The following is a 17878-nucleotide window of genomic DNA, read 5'->3' as shown; positions in this document are numbered from 1 at the left end:
AAAGATATCATTGAGATAATCATGAAAATGTAATACAAATACAATATGAAGTAAGTTTTAAGGGACTATTGCTACATGTATTAGATGTAATATGCATATGTGTGTATATATAAGTATATATATACATGTATGTATACATTCATACTCATATTCATGTGTGTATGTGTATATGTTTCGATCAGAGACACATACTAAAGTATTCATGGGTAAAATGATATGATATCTGGGATGTGCTTTAAAAGGGGGCAGATAAATGAAGCAATGAAGAAAGATTGGTCTAATACTGATAAATGTTGATGTTGATGTTGACTAATGGATACATAGGGCTCATTATATTATTTCTATGTATGTATTTGAAATTTTCAATAATAAAATGTTTTGATTTTAAATAAAAAGGATCAATAGGCAGTCCAGTAGGCAGGGAGTAGTTCTGTCAGACACTAACTAGGCAGAAAAGAAGTTGATTTCAGAGATTGCCCTACTCAGGCAGATAAATGCAGAATAATCAGCCTGGTCACCAACGTCCAGAATCTTGGGATTCTAATAGTCAGCAACGTCAGCAAGAGAAATCAAATTAACTCATAAGGCAGACACTGTTTTCTCTGTGTTCTTTTTCATTCTGCCTGTTTAAGTGGGCAGCCTGGGTTCTACAGTGCCCATTCTACCTAAGGGGCCTGATCTGATTCCTGTCTCTTCTCAGAGACAAAGACCAGGAGACTGAGACACAAGAATTTTCACTCAGGATCAGATAACAAATTTTCATTTGCTTATTTAGAGAGAAGAAGGAAAAGAAAAATCTTAAAAACATTTGTACAAAAATGCAATTCATACTATAGTTCTCTTATGGTTATAAAGACTAAATGTGGCACATAATGCAAATATTCAATAATTACATGTGTTAATTTATAGAGAAGCCAGAATGGGGGAGGCAGGAGAAGCCTCTCCTTGATTCATTTTTATTGCCAGAAAATATAGAACTTTATAAAAGTCAGATCTGTCCTCAAGATAAACTTCGATGTCTCATGAGCTCTCAATTGAACATCATAGGGTCCTAATTAATTTCCTTCATAAATCAAGTCTTATTACTGACTTTTGCCTCTCATTTTTTAATATCATTATCATTCCAGTCATTCAGTTTCAAAATTCCAGAGAGACCTGTCACTTGTCCTTCACAAACAAATCTTCTAATGAGATATTTCTTTAATTGGTCCCTTTTTTCTTATATGTACCGCTACTGTGCCAAATCAGGCTATAATTATCTGTCTCATGGACATTTATATTTGTCTGCTTATCTGAAAATCTTACTGCCCTTTTCACCTCATAAAACATTACTTCTCTAAATAATAGTTATTTCATATTTCCTATGTGTCTAGTCTATTTTCTTTAAATGCCATGGATTAGAAGTGATGTGTGCAGCTTAAGTGTTATCTCAACTATGATTAAGCCACTTGCCTCGGATTTCCTTCTTTCCCACTGGATGGAAATGGCAGTGACCCCAGGTACTTTGGTAGATACTGATTAAGGATGGCTGAGCTACACTACAATCCTGGGTTCCTGGATATTCTCATGCAGCAGCATTCGTTTACTTGTCCTGGACTTCTTTATATAAAAGAATAAAAGACTTCTAACTTATTTGAATAAAATACCATCTAATTGAGCCATTGGTTTTGAAGAGGACTCTTTGTTAGTTCAATCTGTGCCTTAACAAATAAAAAGAGCAAAGTTATTTTTGGCAGAGCAATACCATGATAAACACAGCTCAACGTTTTTTAGGAAAACCAAACTGTGAAAGAAATCCTGTTAAATGCTGAATGTTGCTGAGTTTTAGGGAGATTTATTTGTCAGCAATGCTTAGAGCAGTCTCCTGCTAAGAATCTCACTCTGAAGGCTAGGAAGAGTGTGTGGAGCAGGATGAAGAAAATGGGTGAATGGGTACAAAATACACATAGGAAGTGTAAGTTCTAGTGTTTGATAGCACAGTAGAGTGACTATAGTTAACAATTTATTGCCTATTTCAAAATAGCTAGAAGAAAGGATATTGAATGTTCCCAACACAAAAAAATGATACATGTTTGAGGTGATGGCTATCCTAATTACCTTGATATGATTCTTGCACATTGTACACAGATATCAAAATATCACATGTATCCCACAACATGTACAATTGTTAGGTATCAATAAAAAGCAAAACAACAGATAACATAAATGACGAATGTGGGTTCAAATTTTACACAAATATTGATAGAAAAAATTTTACCTAAGAGATTTAAAGGGTAAGCTAATCTCACGTATCTGTAATTATCATATGCCCCCCAAAAGTATAAAGGGAAATTAAGGCTTAAATTCTCACTTTAGGTATTCAAACATCTGTAAATAAATTGTATTAAATCGTTTCAAAACTTAAAAAGACAAATGCCAGTGTGATTATTGCACCATGAGCATTATAAACTGAGCATGTCCAAAATTAACCTCAACTTCTACACTTCCATTCATACCCCACTGACCTGAACTTAACCATATGACCCCATCCCAGCATAAATTTAGGAGATTCTATTACTAAAAGCAAAAAGTTATAATAGACATGGAGGAGAACTAGCAGTCTGTGCCAAATCTCTATACCAAATAGAGTATATATTTCTAAACTGTGCATTCACTTGGTTTCATGTTCCAATGTCAGGCTACTTTTCAAGAGTCAAAGGATTCAACTCAGTTTCTAATGTGTACCTCATATTTTCCTAGCTCTTCCAAGTCTGCTAGAAATATGCTGGCAATATTATTTGGTTTTCTCCAGCCTTGACCCACGAAAATTTTCTATGAAAATTCTGCCGATTCTTCAAGACTCAGACCAAATTCTGCTCTCATGAAGCTCTCCTAGGTCCTTTTCACCACACTTTAATTGCATATTCATCCATGCAATAAGCACTTTTTGGGCATCATCTCTATGCCAAACCTTGGATTAAGTATTACAGAGTTGTAGATGAATGAGAACAATTTTCTGTCTTGGACATTGTCTCTCTCACTCTTCTGTATCTTCTTGTTTTATTTCACATGCTAGTTGTCACATTCTATATTTAATTGGAATTATTTGTTCACATAATCAATTTTGGTTTCATCAACTCCTTGAGGCTAGGAAACACAGTTTGGTTTTTTCATTCTATTGCCATTTAACAAAGGACATTACCTATTGTAGTCACTGTTTGAATTAACCAAGAGAGTGAGTGAAATTATAAATCATATTGTCAGTATTCTCCAAAGCATATTTCATATTAAAGTTCTATGACTCACTACTTTTTAAACTGACTTTGCCTCATAATATCATATTATTTCCACTCAAATTTGTTAGCACTGCCCAAATTAAAGTAGGCTTTTTGGTTGAAATCTAGAAATATTTTTTCAATCAAATGGTTCCTGAGATAACATAAAATAGATATTTCAAAATAGAATAAGCTGGGCTTTTGGCACATTAAACACAGACATGTCTTTCTTAGTCCCCCTGACACCTCATTAAAATAATAGGACATAAGATAGCAATGTGTAAGGTCACAATAGTGAAGAGCATGGGGGTAGAGCCATCAACAGACAAGAAATGAAACAAATATCTGTCAAATGGACAGCATATTGCCTTCCATAATGCTGGCAGGCCTTATCCAATCAGTTAAAGGGCTGAATAGTACAAAAAGGCTGACCCCTTCCCCAAGTAAAGAGAATTTTTCCTCACTGATAGGCTTTGAACTAGGATACAGGAATTTTTCCTGCCCTCTTACTTGAACTGGACCTTTGGTTCTTCCTTGGTCTTGAATCTTCCAACCTTTGAACTAGAAGTATACCATCAGCTCTTCGGATTCTTACGCCTTTGAACTCAAACTGGAATTTAACTCTTGACTCTACTGTGTCTCCAGTTTGCTAACTCACTTCAAAGACCTTGGACTTGCCAGCTTCCATAACTGTGTGAGCCGGCTTCTTATAAATCATAGATATGGAACCAATAAGATTGTGTGTGTGTGTGTGTGTGTGTGTGTGTGTGTGTGTGTGTGTGTGGTGTATGTGTGTAGACATACACATCCTGTTAGTTCCATATCTCTGGAGAACCCTGACTAATACAGAAAGCAGAAGGTGATTTAGAAATTCATTTAGAGTAATGGAACAAGAAATAGAGGTTTAAAATATTTGACAGGGAGGATAAGATGAGTGAAGGAGTTGAGATTACTGATATGAAACTGACTGGGGAGTGACACCAGCAAGATAGCCAACCAGAAGGCTTTTGTGTTTGTTCCTCCCCAAAAAGATAGCCCAAAAGACAAACAACTACATTTTGATGAAAATAACTAAAGGAAAGCACCAGTGTGCATCAGAGGAATAGCAGAAACCTGGTAGAGCACAGAAACCCAGGATGATTACATGGAGAAAGAAAGAAAACACCTGGCCTCCATCACCCCATCCACTAGCCCAAATCAGCTCAGGACCAGGAGGGACTTCTCCCTGTGGAGAAAAGGTAAGCAAGAGTACTTCAGCAGCTCCAATCAATACCTTAGACACCTATGGTCCTTACCACTAGGGACCCCTACAGTCCTCACATACACTAAGTCCAGCTGAGGGAACTTCCTGGAGTCCACACAGCCATGCTCTCCACAGAGAAACAGCCAGCAGTGCCCCACTTGCTGTGGCCCATTGGGCTACACCATCTTGGAACTGGAACTACTGCTGGAGTGTGTCCTGCTCCAGGGGTGAGTGGCCACAGCACCCTTCCACCCGTGAAGCTTAGCTGCCACTGAGCCATCCCTGCCTGGTGGTCTGCCGTACCTGAGCCAAGCTACTGCTACACCCTACCCCATGGGGCCAAGCTGCTGTGGAGTTGGTCCATCTACCCCTCCCAGTCACTACTGAGCCTTGCCTCTCAGGGCCTGACCTAAAGCTGTACACTGCCTTCCAATGAAACAGTGCATTGGCAGAGGCATTCTATCTGCCCCCTCTACTGCTGCTGCCCCCCATCCCCTGTGCCTGAGCTGATGCGGCACCCTGCATCCTGGGGAAATGATGTCTTGGCCACCCAGAGCAGTCATGCCCTCTCATTGCCTGAGTAGAAGCTGTGCCCTACCTCCAGGGCAGTAGTACCTTAGATGCACAGAGCACTCATGCTCCCCTGTTCCTAAGTGGAAGCAGCACCCTGCATCCCAGGCAAATGGTGTCTTGGCTGCCCAAAGCAGTAATGCCTTCCAGGTCTGAGCTGAAGAGGTGCATCACCTCCTGGGAAACCAGTGTCTTGGCCGGGCCAAACAGACCCACATCCCAGAGCAGAACTGACATAGTACCCCATGTCCCAGGGAAACAGAGCTTTGACTGAGCTAAGAAACCCTGCCCTACAGGCAAAACAACTCTAGTTCCCTGCTTCCCTGGAACTAGAGTAGGACCCTAGAAACTTGAGCTTTTGAGACACCCTTCTACCTGGGAAGTGGAGTCATGATTGTGCTGCTTCCTGCCCCCCAATGGCACAAGCTACACTCTACCATTCTGAGATCCTTCCCACCGCTACATCTGGACTCAGAGAGTTTGAGATACTGCTGTGTCCCATCATCTAAGGATCCAGAGTCACCACTAAAAGATGCAGGATGAAGAACCAACACACAAAATTATGTAGTGTTTCTACACACTAACAGTGAACTATATGAAAAGGAAAGCAAGAAAGCAATCCCATTTGCAATAGCTACAAAAAAGATACCTAGTAATAAATTCAACCAAAGTGATAAAAGACCTCTAAAATGAAAACTATAAAACATTGATGAAGGAAATTTAATAGGACACAAATAAGTGGAAATATAACCCTATCATAGTTAGTAGAATTAATATTGTTGAAATGTTCATACTGCCCAAAGGAATCTACAAATTCAATGCAATTCCTATCAAAATACCAATGACATTCACAGACATAGAAAAAAAATCCTAAAATTAATATAAAACTACAGAAGACTGAACAGCCAAAGCAATATTGAGCAAAAAGAACAAAACTGGAGACATCACACTACCTGACTTCAAAATATGGTAATCAAAACAGCATGGTACTGGCATAAAAACAAACACATAGACTAATGAAACAGAGTAGATAGCCCATAAATAAACATGTATATCTACAGCTAACTGACTTTCAACAAAGACACCAAGAGCACTCGTTGGGGAAAGGACAGTATCCTCAAAAAATGATGTTAAGAAAATTGGGTATCCATATGCAGAAGAATAAAACTAGACCCCCATGTCTCACATAAACAGAAATCAAATAAAGATGGATTAAAGATTTAAAGGTAAGACCCACTAACTATGAAATTACTAGAAGAAAACATAGGAGAAATGCCTCATGATGTTGGTCTTGGCAAGGAATTTTGGATAAGACCTCAAAAGCATAGGCAACAAAAACAAAAAGAATCAAATAGCATTACCTGAAACTAAAAACTTCTGCACAGCAAAGAAAATAATCAACAATATGAAGAGACAGTCTACAGAATGGGAGAAAATATTTGCATACTATACATCTGACAAGGGGTTAATATCCAAAATTTTATAAGGAACTCGAGCAACTCAATAGGAAATAATATAATTCAATTAAAATCAGCAAAAACCCCAAATGTCCAACAATGATAGACTGGATTAAGAAAATGTGGCACATATACACCATGGAATACTATGCAGCCATAAAAAATGATGAGTTCATATCCTTTGTAGGGACATGGATGAAATTGGAAACCATCATTCTCAGTAAACTATCGCAAGAACAAAAAACCAAACACCGCATATTCTCACTCATAGGTGGGAATTGAACAATGAGATCACATGGACACAGGAAGGGGAATATCATACTCTGGGGACTGTGGTGGGGAGGGGGGAGGGGGGAGGGATAGCATTGGGAGATATACCTAATGCTAGATGACGAGTTAGTGGGTGCAGCGCACCAGCATGGCACATGTATACATATGTAACTAACCTGCACAATGTGCACATGTACCCTAAAACTTAAAGTATAATTAAAAAAAAAAAATCAGCAAAATATCTGAATAGACATTTCTCAAAAGAAGATATAAAAGTAGCAAGCAGGCATATGGAAACCTCTCAGAAGCACCAATCATCAGGCAAATGCAAATCAAAACCACAATGGGATATCACCTCTCTCTAGTTAGAATGACTATTTTAATAAAAGACATAGGTGTTGGCAAGGATGTGGAGAAAACAGAACTTTACACACTTTTGGTGGGAATGTAAATTAGTATAACCATTATGAAAAACAAAATTGAGGTTCCTAAAAAAATTAACAATAGAATTACCATATGATCCAGCAATCCCACTACTGTATATATGTACAAAGGAAGTGAAATCAGTATGTCAAAGAGATAACTGTACTTTCATGTTTAATGCAGCACTATTCCCAATAGCGAAAATATGAAATCAACCTGTGTCCATCAAGGGGATGAATGGATTAAAAATGTGGTATATATACACAATGGAATACTATTCAGCCCTAAAAAGCAATAAAATCCTGTCATTTGTATTAACATGAATGAACTTGGAGGACATTATGTTAAGTGAAATAAGAGACACAGAAAGACAAATACTACATGATATCACTTATGTGTCGAATATAAAATGCTGATCTCAGAAGTAGAAGGCAGAAGAGTGGCTACTAGAGGCTGAGGAGGGTAGGGGAGAAGCGAGGAAGGCGTGAGGTTAGTCAACAGATATAAAGTTAAAAGTAGACAGGAGGAAATCGTTTTGGTGTTCCATTGCACAGTAAAAGTGACTGTAGTTAGCAATAATGTATTTCAAAAAACTAGGAAAGGGGATTTTGTATGTTCTCACTACAAAGAAATGATAAATATTTGATGTGACGGATATGCTAATTACCCTGATTTGATCATTACACAATATATATATGTATGCAAAAAGTAAATTATACCCCATAAATATGTAAAATTTTGTGTCAAACATAACACTGTAAAAAATAAATAACAAAACTGACTTGGCAAGATAAGAAATAGAAGGTGTGGGGTGGTGTAAATAAGCTAGTTGCTTATCATCAATAGAGAAAGCCAAGACAAATATTAAAGTCAATAAATATAAGCATTATTATGTAATGTTATTTAGAAATAGGACAGCAGCCATAAAAGGACCTTCAAGCAGAAAATGTTCAAATTGATTATTTCTGGGGAGTGAACCAAACAAGGGATGATTGGGGACAGATTATTGATTATATTAAACACCTTTCTGTACTATTTTATTTAAAAACGTGGATGTATTACTTTGGCAAAATTATAAAAAGGTGATTTTTGTTAAAATGAATAAAATACCGAATTTCTTTTTCACAAAAGCAAACAAAGCATCAAATAAGACTATAAATTCTAATTTTATTTCTCTATATGCAAAATTCATTTTCCTATTATTAAAAAGCAAGTTGTCTCTTTGTATAGTGAATGGAAGGCATATATATCATTTCATGTGAATCAACACATTTAATATGCAAGGAGATTATTTTTAACTTGTCCAGTTGCTCACAAGTAGTAAGTGACAGACTAAGGAATCATGCACCTTTTCTTGTGACCATAGAGCAGACGCTCTGAAACTATTGCCTTGAAAGGGAAATTGAGGAAGGCAGTGTAGAGACTGAAAAGGAGCGTTATAAAAATCATAGACATGGAATTAATTTGGCAACGGTATGAGACATCGATAGTTAAAATAGAAGTCTCTTGGAAAATACTGAATGAAAGGTTCTGGAGAAAATTATGACTCTTTCTCATGCATGCACCCTCCTGCCTCTTCCCTGAATCCATCCCACACCTACTGTCAAAAAGACAGTGCTAAAACAAAAGTATGAGTATTACAATCTGGGTTCCCATACTACCCTATGAGTAGCTTTATCCATCACTTACTCTGCTATACCATAGGTGCCACTTCAATTATCTGCCTCCCAAACCAGATTGTAAAATATATAAGGATGGGAATATATTACATTTATGTTTGTATCTTAATGCCTAACAACACATCTTGTATACAGCTTGTACTCAATAAAGACTGGTTAGATTATTAGAATAATTATGTTTAGGCTCAGACTGCCCAAGATATCTCTGCTCAATTAACATTTATTTAGTGTTCATGATGTGCCATGTACTGAGGTACGGTCACTGTCTTTGGGAAGTTCACAGTTTAGAACTAGAGAAAGTCAGATAGACAGACAGACAGACAGATAGAGCACAAATACAGTTGCTCAATATTGGGAGAGTTAGGAAAGGAAAGAGACTATCTTTAAATGTCAGTGGTTAAAAAGAGTGAAATGGTACCAGCACTGTTGCTTTAAGGTATTGAGGACTCTGCAAATCACATTTTAATATGACCTTAGTAGGCAGGACACTCACTGGACAGTGTGTCCTTAAGTCATATCATTCATTCAATACAGGAAGAAATAATTATCTAGGTTTCTACATGTCTGTCATTGGGATACATTGGCTTTATGCTGATACATAATAAATTTTGTTTTCATTGGTCCCTTGGTTCTTTTTATCCTCCTAGAAGCATAGTTTAACAAGAAATAAATTCTGGTTTGATCAGTTGATAAAGGGTTTCTCCTTTTTGTTTTCACAAATATCCTTGGAGAAAATGTCCACAGGGTAGTAAACTGTGTGCCTAGCTATATGCAGGTTTCCTGGAACTCTTCCGAAATATAAGGCAGCTTATATTAATGATCATTGCTAGTCATGTTTTTTTCAATTATGAAGGGGTGAACAACTTGAACTGTGATACTCTAAGAGTATACTTTATGATGGTGCCAAGTAAATGGGGAAAAAATAAAATTCATTCAAAACAAAACCCATTAAAAATTAAGCAATCTTTTTGACAAATATAATTAATTTCCATAATGTTACATAAACAGTTGAACTGCAGTATCAAAACCAATTATCTTACTAATTATCCAGATTAAATATAATATGAAAATTTCACTGTGACTAAGGAAGTCTGTTTTAATCAGTTGGGTTACTTTTCATAGGTTTTCTCAATAAGCTGAATTATATATTAATGATATGTCTTAGTCACATCCTTCTAAATCATATCTATATCACAAATGTTTCATGATTTCCTTAGTTATTAAATTAATTGTGACCATTGACTTAACTATTTCTCAAACTTTCAAGTTCTTTTTAATATTTATACTCAATTAGCCCAATCTATACTTATATCACCAAAAAATCCAGTTATGTGCTTTGCACTGTATTTCAAAAATTAGATTTTCCCTGTGGTCTTGAACATAAGCCCTTTTTTATGCCAGAAAATTATGCTGGGAACCTGCCTCTGGAATCTTAAAATATTCATAACTTTAATAATTATTTATTTTCATTGAACAAAATTATACATATTTATCATGTACAACATGTTTTGAAATATATTTACATTGTGGAATAGCTAAATTAAGATAAATGAAATTATTTTTTGTGGCAAGAACACTTAAAATCTACTCTCTTAGCAATTTTTAAGAGTATGATACATTGTTATTAAGGATAGTCACAATGTTGAACAATAGATCTCTTGAATTTTTTTCTCCTATCTGATTTTCTATCCTTTGGACCAATATCTCCCCAACCTTAGCCTCTGGTAATCAATATTCTACTATTTATTTCTATGAGTTCATCTTTTCTAGATTCCACATGTGAGTGAGATCATGTAGTATTTGTCTTTGTATGTCTGGCTTATTTCACTTAGCATAATGTCCTCCAGGTTCATTCATGTTATTGCAAATGATGAGATTTCATTCTTTATTAAGATTGAAAAGTATTCCATTATGGATATATATCACATTTTCATTATCCATTCATCTGTTGGTGGACACTTAGATTGATTACATATCTTGGCTATTGTAAATAAGGCTACCACGAACATGAGAGTGCAGATATACCTTCAAAATACTGATTTCATTTTCTTTGTTTATATAACCAGTAGTGGGATTGCTGGATCACAGGGTAGTTCTATTTTTATTTTTATTTTTTTTTTGTAGATCCTCCATATAGTTTTCAATAATGGCTACATTAATTTACATTCCCACCAACAGTGTGCAAGGGTTCCCTTTTCTCCATACTCTCTCCAAAACTTATCTTTCATCTTTGTGGATAATAGCCATTCTAACAGGTGTGAGGTGATATTTCACTGTGGTTTAGATTTGCGTTTCTCTGATGATTAGTAATTTTGAGCATTTTTTTTCATACACCTAATGGCTATTCGTATGTCTCCTTTGAGAAATTTCTATTCAGATCTCTTGCCAATATTTTAAATGGGCTGTTTTCTTACTATTGAGTTGAGTTCCTTATATATTTTGGATATTAACTCCTTGTCAGATGTATAGTTTGCAAATATATTCTCTCATCCCATAGGTTGTCTCTTCACTCTACGGTTTGTTTCCTTGGCTGTGCAGAAAATTAAATTTGACATAATTCCATTTGTCTAGTTTTGTTTTTGTTATCAGGCTTTTCGACTCATATCAAAAAAATCATTGCCCAGATCAGTATCATGGAGCTGTTCTCCTGTGTTTTCTTCTACCAAGTGTATCGTTTCACATCTTACATTTCAGTCTTTAGTTCATTTTAAATTGACTTTTGGATATGGTATGAGACAAGGGTCTAATTTCATTCTTCTGAATGTGTGTATCAAATATTCTTAACACTATTTATTGAGGAGACTGTCTTCCCCATTGTGTGCTCTTGGTACCCTTATTGAAAATCAATTGACTATAAATACGTGGATTTATTTATGGGCTCTCTATTCTGTTCCATTCATCTATGTGTCTGTTCATGTGGCAGTACCATGCTGTTTGGGTTGATGTAGCTTTGTAGTATATTTTGAAGTCAGATAGTGTGATGCTTTTAGCTTTGTTCTTTTTGTTTAAGATTGTTTTGGCTATTCAGGGTCTTTTGTTGTTCCATACACATTTTAGGATATTTTTTTCTCTTTCTGTGGAAAATGTTACTGGTATTTTAATGGGGATTGAATTGAATCTGTAGATTTCTTTGGGTGGTATGGACATTTTAGCACTATTAATGGTCCAATCCATGAGCACAGAATGTATTTTCCTTTACTTGTGTCCTTTTCAATTCTTTAAAATTACTGTTTCATAGTTCCCAGTATATGGGTCTTTCCCTTTTTGGGTTAGATTTATTCCTAGTATTTTTTTATAGCTATTGAAAATAGGCTTGTTTTCTTGATTATTCTTCAGGTAGTTCATTTCTAGTGTATAGAAATGCTACTGATCTTGTATGTTGATTTTGTATCCTGCAACTTTGCTGAATTCATTTATTAGTCCTTACAGTCTTTTCATGGAATCATTAAGTTTTTTTAATACATAAGATGATGTCATTAGCAAATAGGGACAATTTAACTTCTTGCTTTCCAATTTGGATACCTCTTATTTCTTTCTCTTGCCTTATTGCTCTAGGCTAGGACTTCTAGTGCTATGTTGAACAGAAGTGGTGAAAGTCGGCATCCTTGTCTTGTTTCTTAAAGGTAAAGCTTTCAATATTTTACCATTGAGTATGATGTTAGCAGTGGGCTTGTAATATATAACTTTATTGTGTTGAGGTACATTTCTTCTTTGCCTAATTTGTTGATAATTTTTATCGTGAAAGGATGTTGAATGTTTAAAATTGCTTTTTTCTGCATTGCTCAAGATGATCATATGGTTTTTGTCCTTCATTCTGTTAGTGTGGTGTATCACATTTATAAATTTGTGTATGTTGAACCATCCTTGCATCTTGCATCCCTGAGATAAATTTAACTTTACCATGGTGCATAAGCCTTTTAATGTGATGTTGAATTTGATATAATAGCATTTTGTTAAGTAATTCTTCATCTACGTTCATTGGGGATATTGGCTTGTAATTTTATTTTTTCATAAGTGTCCTTTGTTTGGCTTTGGTATCAGGGTAATACTGGCCTCATAAAATGACCTTGGAAGTATTTTTTTCTTCAGTTTTTGGGAAGAGTTTGAGAAGGATTCTTATTCTTCCTTAAATGTTTGGTAGGACTTAGCAGTGAAGGCATCAGCTACTGTGCTTTTCATTTTTATCACTCACTCAATTTCTTTTTTACTGTTTCTTCCCGATTCAATCTTGGTAGGTTGTATATGTCTAGGAATTTATTCATTTCTTCTAGTTTATCCAGTTTGTTGGCATAAAATTGTTTATATTAGTCTCTTATGAGTCTTTATATTTCTGTCATCAGTTATGTCTCTAATTTCCGATTTTATTCATTTGAGCCTTCTTTTTTTCTTAGTCGAGTTAGTCAATTTTCTTTATCTTTGAAAAAAGCAACCCTTAATTTTGTCAGTCTTTTCTCTTGTTTTCATAGTCTCTATTTCATTTATTTCTTCTCTGATCTTTATTATTCCTTCCTTTTGCTAACTTTGTGCTTAGTTTGTTCTTATTTTTCTAGTTTATTAAGGTGTAATGTTAAGTTGTTTATTTGGGATCTTCATTTTTTATGTAGACATTTATTGCTGTAAACTTCCTTTTTATAACTGTTTCTGCTGTGTTCCATCAGTTTGGGTATGTTGTGTCTTCGTTTTCATTTGTTACAAGATTTTTAAAAATTTCCCTTTTTAATTTATTCATTGACCCATTGGTTGTTCAAAAGTACGTTGTTTTATTTTCAGGTATTTGTGATTTTTAAAAAAAATTCCTCCTGGTATTGATTTCTAGTTTGATACCATTGTGGTCAGAAAAGATACTTGATATTATTTCAATCTTTTAATATTTGTTAGGACTTATTTTGTGTCCTAATGTATGATCTCTCCTGGAAACTGTCTTGTGTGCCCTTGAGAAGAATATTTTCTTTAGCTGTTGGATCGAATGTTCTATATATGTCTGTTAGGCCCATTTGGCCTAAAGTGTAGTTTAAGTCCAATGGCTTTTTATTGATTTTCTGTCTGGATGATCTGTCCTTTGTTGAAAGTGGGGTCTTGAATTCTCCTACTGTTATTATTTACAGTCTATCTCTTTCTTCCTATCTATTACTATTTGCTTTATATATTTAGGCATTCCAATGTTGGGTGCATGTATTTATAATTTTATATCCTCTTGGTGAATTGACCACTTTGTCATTATATAATGCTCTTCTTTGTCTCATTTTATAGTTGTTGACTTAATATATATTTTATCTCATTTAAATATTGCTACTCTTACTCTGTTTTGGTTTCCATTTGCTGCAATATCATTTACCATCCCTTCACTTTCAGTCTATGTGTGTCCTTACAGGTGAAGTGAGTTTCTTGTGGCAGCACGTATGTGATTTTTTTTAAAAATTCACTCAGTCACTTTTATATCTTTTGCTTGGTGAATTTAATTTATTTACATTGAAGGTAGTTATTGATATGTAAGGACTTACTACTGCCAATTTGTTAATGGTAATTTTGAAGTAGCTTAATGGTCACTCAGTAGGAGCACAGGACTGCTTAGAATACTTTGCATCTCTTTCTTTTCTCCTTCACATAGTCCATGTCTAACAATACTTATGAAGTTTGGCCTCAGTCTGTGATACCCCTACCCCACTCCACAAGCATGATAATGAAATATTGCTAAGGCAAAAATGCTATAATGGGTAGGTTAAGTTTAAAGACAGTATAGAAAAAGATCTGCTTGGCATTTTTAAAGTTGAATTCTAGCAATCTGTAACCTGCTAAAGTAAAACTATAGAAATATATTTCATAGAAAAACTATAATCCAGGTTCTTGATCAATATATTTTTATGATTAGGAACTAACCTCATACACTTTTTCTACTCAAATGAACGTTACCTGTACCACTGAAATTCATGCTTTGCTATTATGCTCCCAATTATTTGACTACTTCTTGCAGCCATTTTCCAAATATAAACTTTGTCTTAATTTACCCAGTTCTTCTGAAAAGCCAAAATGTGTAACAGTAAGATCAATACTTGTTAATGCGTTATCAGCTCATTTGAATCATGCAGCCTATCACTGAGCATGGATATGAAGTGCTTACTGTGTTCCAGACGCTGTTCTTGGCATTGACACAGGATTCATGAAAGTTTCATTATCAAAAGATTTATTTGGAGAAGAGGACTGTTTTGATTTTACTTTGTTTTGTTTGCAGAGATGGTGTTTGCAAATATATTACAGGAACTGTTTTAGTGAAAAATAATCTTAATAGGTTGATGTAAAAATTACTGCAATCCAAAGCATTCAGTATGGAACAAGTACCTCAGGCAGCAAAGATCACTCATGTTATACAATGGACTGGTGAGCCACAGAAAGATGTAGATTTTGAGATTTGCTTCTCTGTTAAAAATATTGTTTAAAAACCCTTAATATCAGAAAAAACTAAATTAAACTTGAAATTATATTTAAATGTGAGGGAAAGCAGCTCATAATTAGCATAAACATTTGGAGTAACTGCCTGTAGATAGTTATTCTCTCCTCTTAGCTTGACTCCCTAAGTCTAAATCATCAAGCCTGACCTGACCACTTTAGAGATTGACAATAGATGTAGAGAATAAGAGTCTAGTTGGGTGTCTAAAAATATTCACTTCATAAAAGTCAGAACTAGATTTCCAGGACACAGACCTAGAAACCATATTTCTTTGTTTCTCCTTCCCCTATTTTTCTCTGTCTCACTAGTGATTTTGTTAATTAACACTTTATCCAAGTATTATATCTCTTAGAGGCTCAGGAGAGTGTGAAATTGTCCTACTGGTAATGACAAAGATGAAGGAAAATATTAGTCTTATAGCTGTTACTCTACATCTAGACTTAATATTTAATATTTTAGAGACTACTTCTCTGGTGACAGAAAAATATGATTCTATGGCAATGATTCTCAAAATGTGATCCTTAGACTAGCTGCATCACCATTACTCAGGAAAGTGTCAGAAATGCAAATTATTGAGCCCTATTCCAGACCTAGTGAGTCAGAATATCCGGAGCTGGGGCCCAGTAATCTGTGTTTTAACAAGTTCCTCCAGCGATTCTCATGCACGATAAAGTTTGAGAACCACTGGTCTGTGCAACTGCTATGTTGCATATGAATATATTATTTGGTGATACAAGAAGGCTTAGGTTGAATTATTGGTTAGTAATTTATATTGTAAACCACTGCCTTAGAATGGAAAGCAGACTAGTTCAAGTCCATGGGGCTCCATCATTATTGTATTTCATTACACAGCATGTAGGTCTGTTGGCACAGAAAGAACTAATTGTCTTAGTAAATACAAAAGAAAGAAATGCCAGCTGGTGAGTGGCAACGCTTGTTTGAACAAAGGCTTCCAACTAAAACTGCGCTCAGTAGTTAGGGTTTTAAATGCCATCATATTCATTCTTGATATTTTGCATAATCTTCAAGAATTATTATTATTTTTTGTCCCTGTCTTATGTCATAGTGATCTCAATCAGTTCATTTACCATTGTGGTTTTACCATGTTAGTGTTATTTCTTCTAAATAATGCTAATTAGTAGTATTGCTAATTTTGATGCCAAGGCAATATTGTTGCTGAAGAGAAAGTAGGAGTTCCCTGAATGAAGATAAAGGCAGAATTTTATTCTTACCCTATGAATTCAATTTGTCATACTAGAAAATTCAGCCCTGTTCATTTCCTCCTCTCTCACTCACCACAAGTGATCTGTTGTCAGGTCCTGTGACTTTTTTCTCAGCCTTCTCCATCCACCTTCTGCATTTCATCTCCTTTGCCACTGCTGTGATTCAATTGCTAATCATCTCTCAACTGGTTGACTCAGTCCAGAGTCACAGAAAGGATTACTGTATCTATAAAATCCCAACTATTTCACGTGTCTAATTGCCATTCTAGCTTCTAAAGTGAGCTCAGGTACTTCTTTATTGCTGCTGTTACCATAAGCGAACTGAATAGGAAAACCAACTAGGTAGATTGTGATGGTTTTGTTCCTTAAAAATCTCCCCTGCCCCCCTGACAATATACTATATTAATGATGATTGCACTAATTCATTTAGTCAAAAATTTTTTCTTATGTGTCAGAAGCTGTTTTAAACATAAAGATAACAGTAGTCAACAAAGACAAACATCAGAAACACTCTGCTTATAGAATTCATAATGTAATGATAGTAATGAGTGGATGAAGACATACTGTTATATCTATATCTATAGTTATAGCTATATCTACATATATACCCACATCTACAGGTATATTAATATCTAGCTATCTGTCTATTTTGTTATTTTTGATATGATGGTGAAGTAGGACTTCTGATGTGGTGACATTTGAACAGAGACCTGAATGAAGTGATGAGGATGCCTTCTGGCTATATGTGGAAAAAGTGTTCCAGTATAGCAATTGAGGAGCCTGGGGGAAAGAAAGGAGAGTGATATGAATAAAGAGAGATAAGGAAGGGGCAGGGCGGAAGAAGAGGTCAGAGGTAGGAAACAGATCACCAGGGACCATGTAGATTATAGTACAGGATTTAGGTTTTATTTTAAATGAGATGAGAAACTTTTAAGGTTTTGAGAAGAGAGATGATATAATGTGGTTGATATTTTTAAAGGATAACAGTGATAACTGTGAGGCAGAGACTATAGGCAAGCAGGAGTTGAAGCAAGGAGACCAGTTAAGACACTATTTACAATAAAACTTATAAGATTTGATGATGGCATGAACCAGTGTGGTAGGGGTAGAAGTGATGTTATTTCCTATTGGATTTAACGCGGTGAGTAGTGAGGGACTGGCAGGAGTCAAGGATAAACACAAAAATTTTAGGCCTGAGCAAACTGAAGGTGGAATTGCCATGTGCTGACACAGGGAAGGGCTTAGAAGGAGAAAATTTGCTGGGGAGAGGAGAAAGGGGATGTGGTTGAGGAAACAAGATTTTAGCATTGAATG

The sequence above is a fragment of the Pan troglodytes genome, chromosome X, assembly GCF_028858775.2.
Source record: "Pan troglodytes isolate AG18354 chromosome X, NHGRI_mPanTro3-v2.0_pri, whole genome shotgun sequence".
Lineage (NCBI taxonomy): Eukaryota > Metazoa > Chordata > Mammalia > Primates > Hominidae > Pan > Pan troglodytes.
This window is presented reverse-complemented; position numbering follows the sequence as displayed.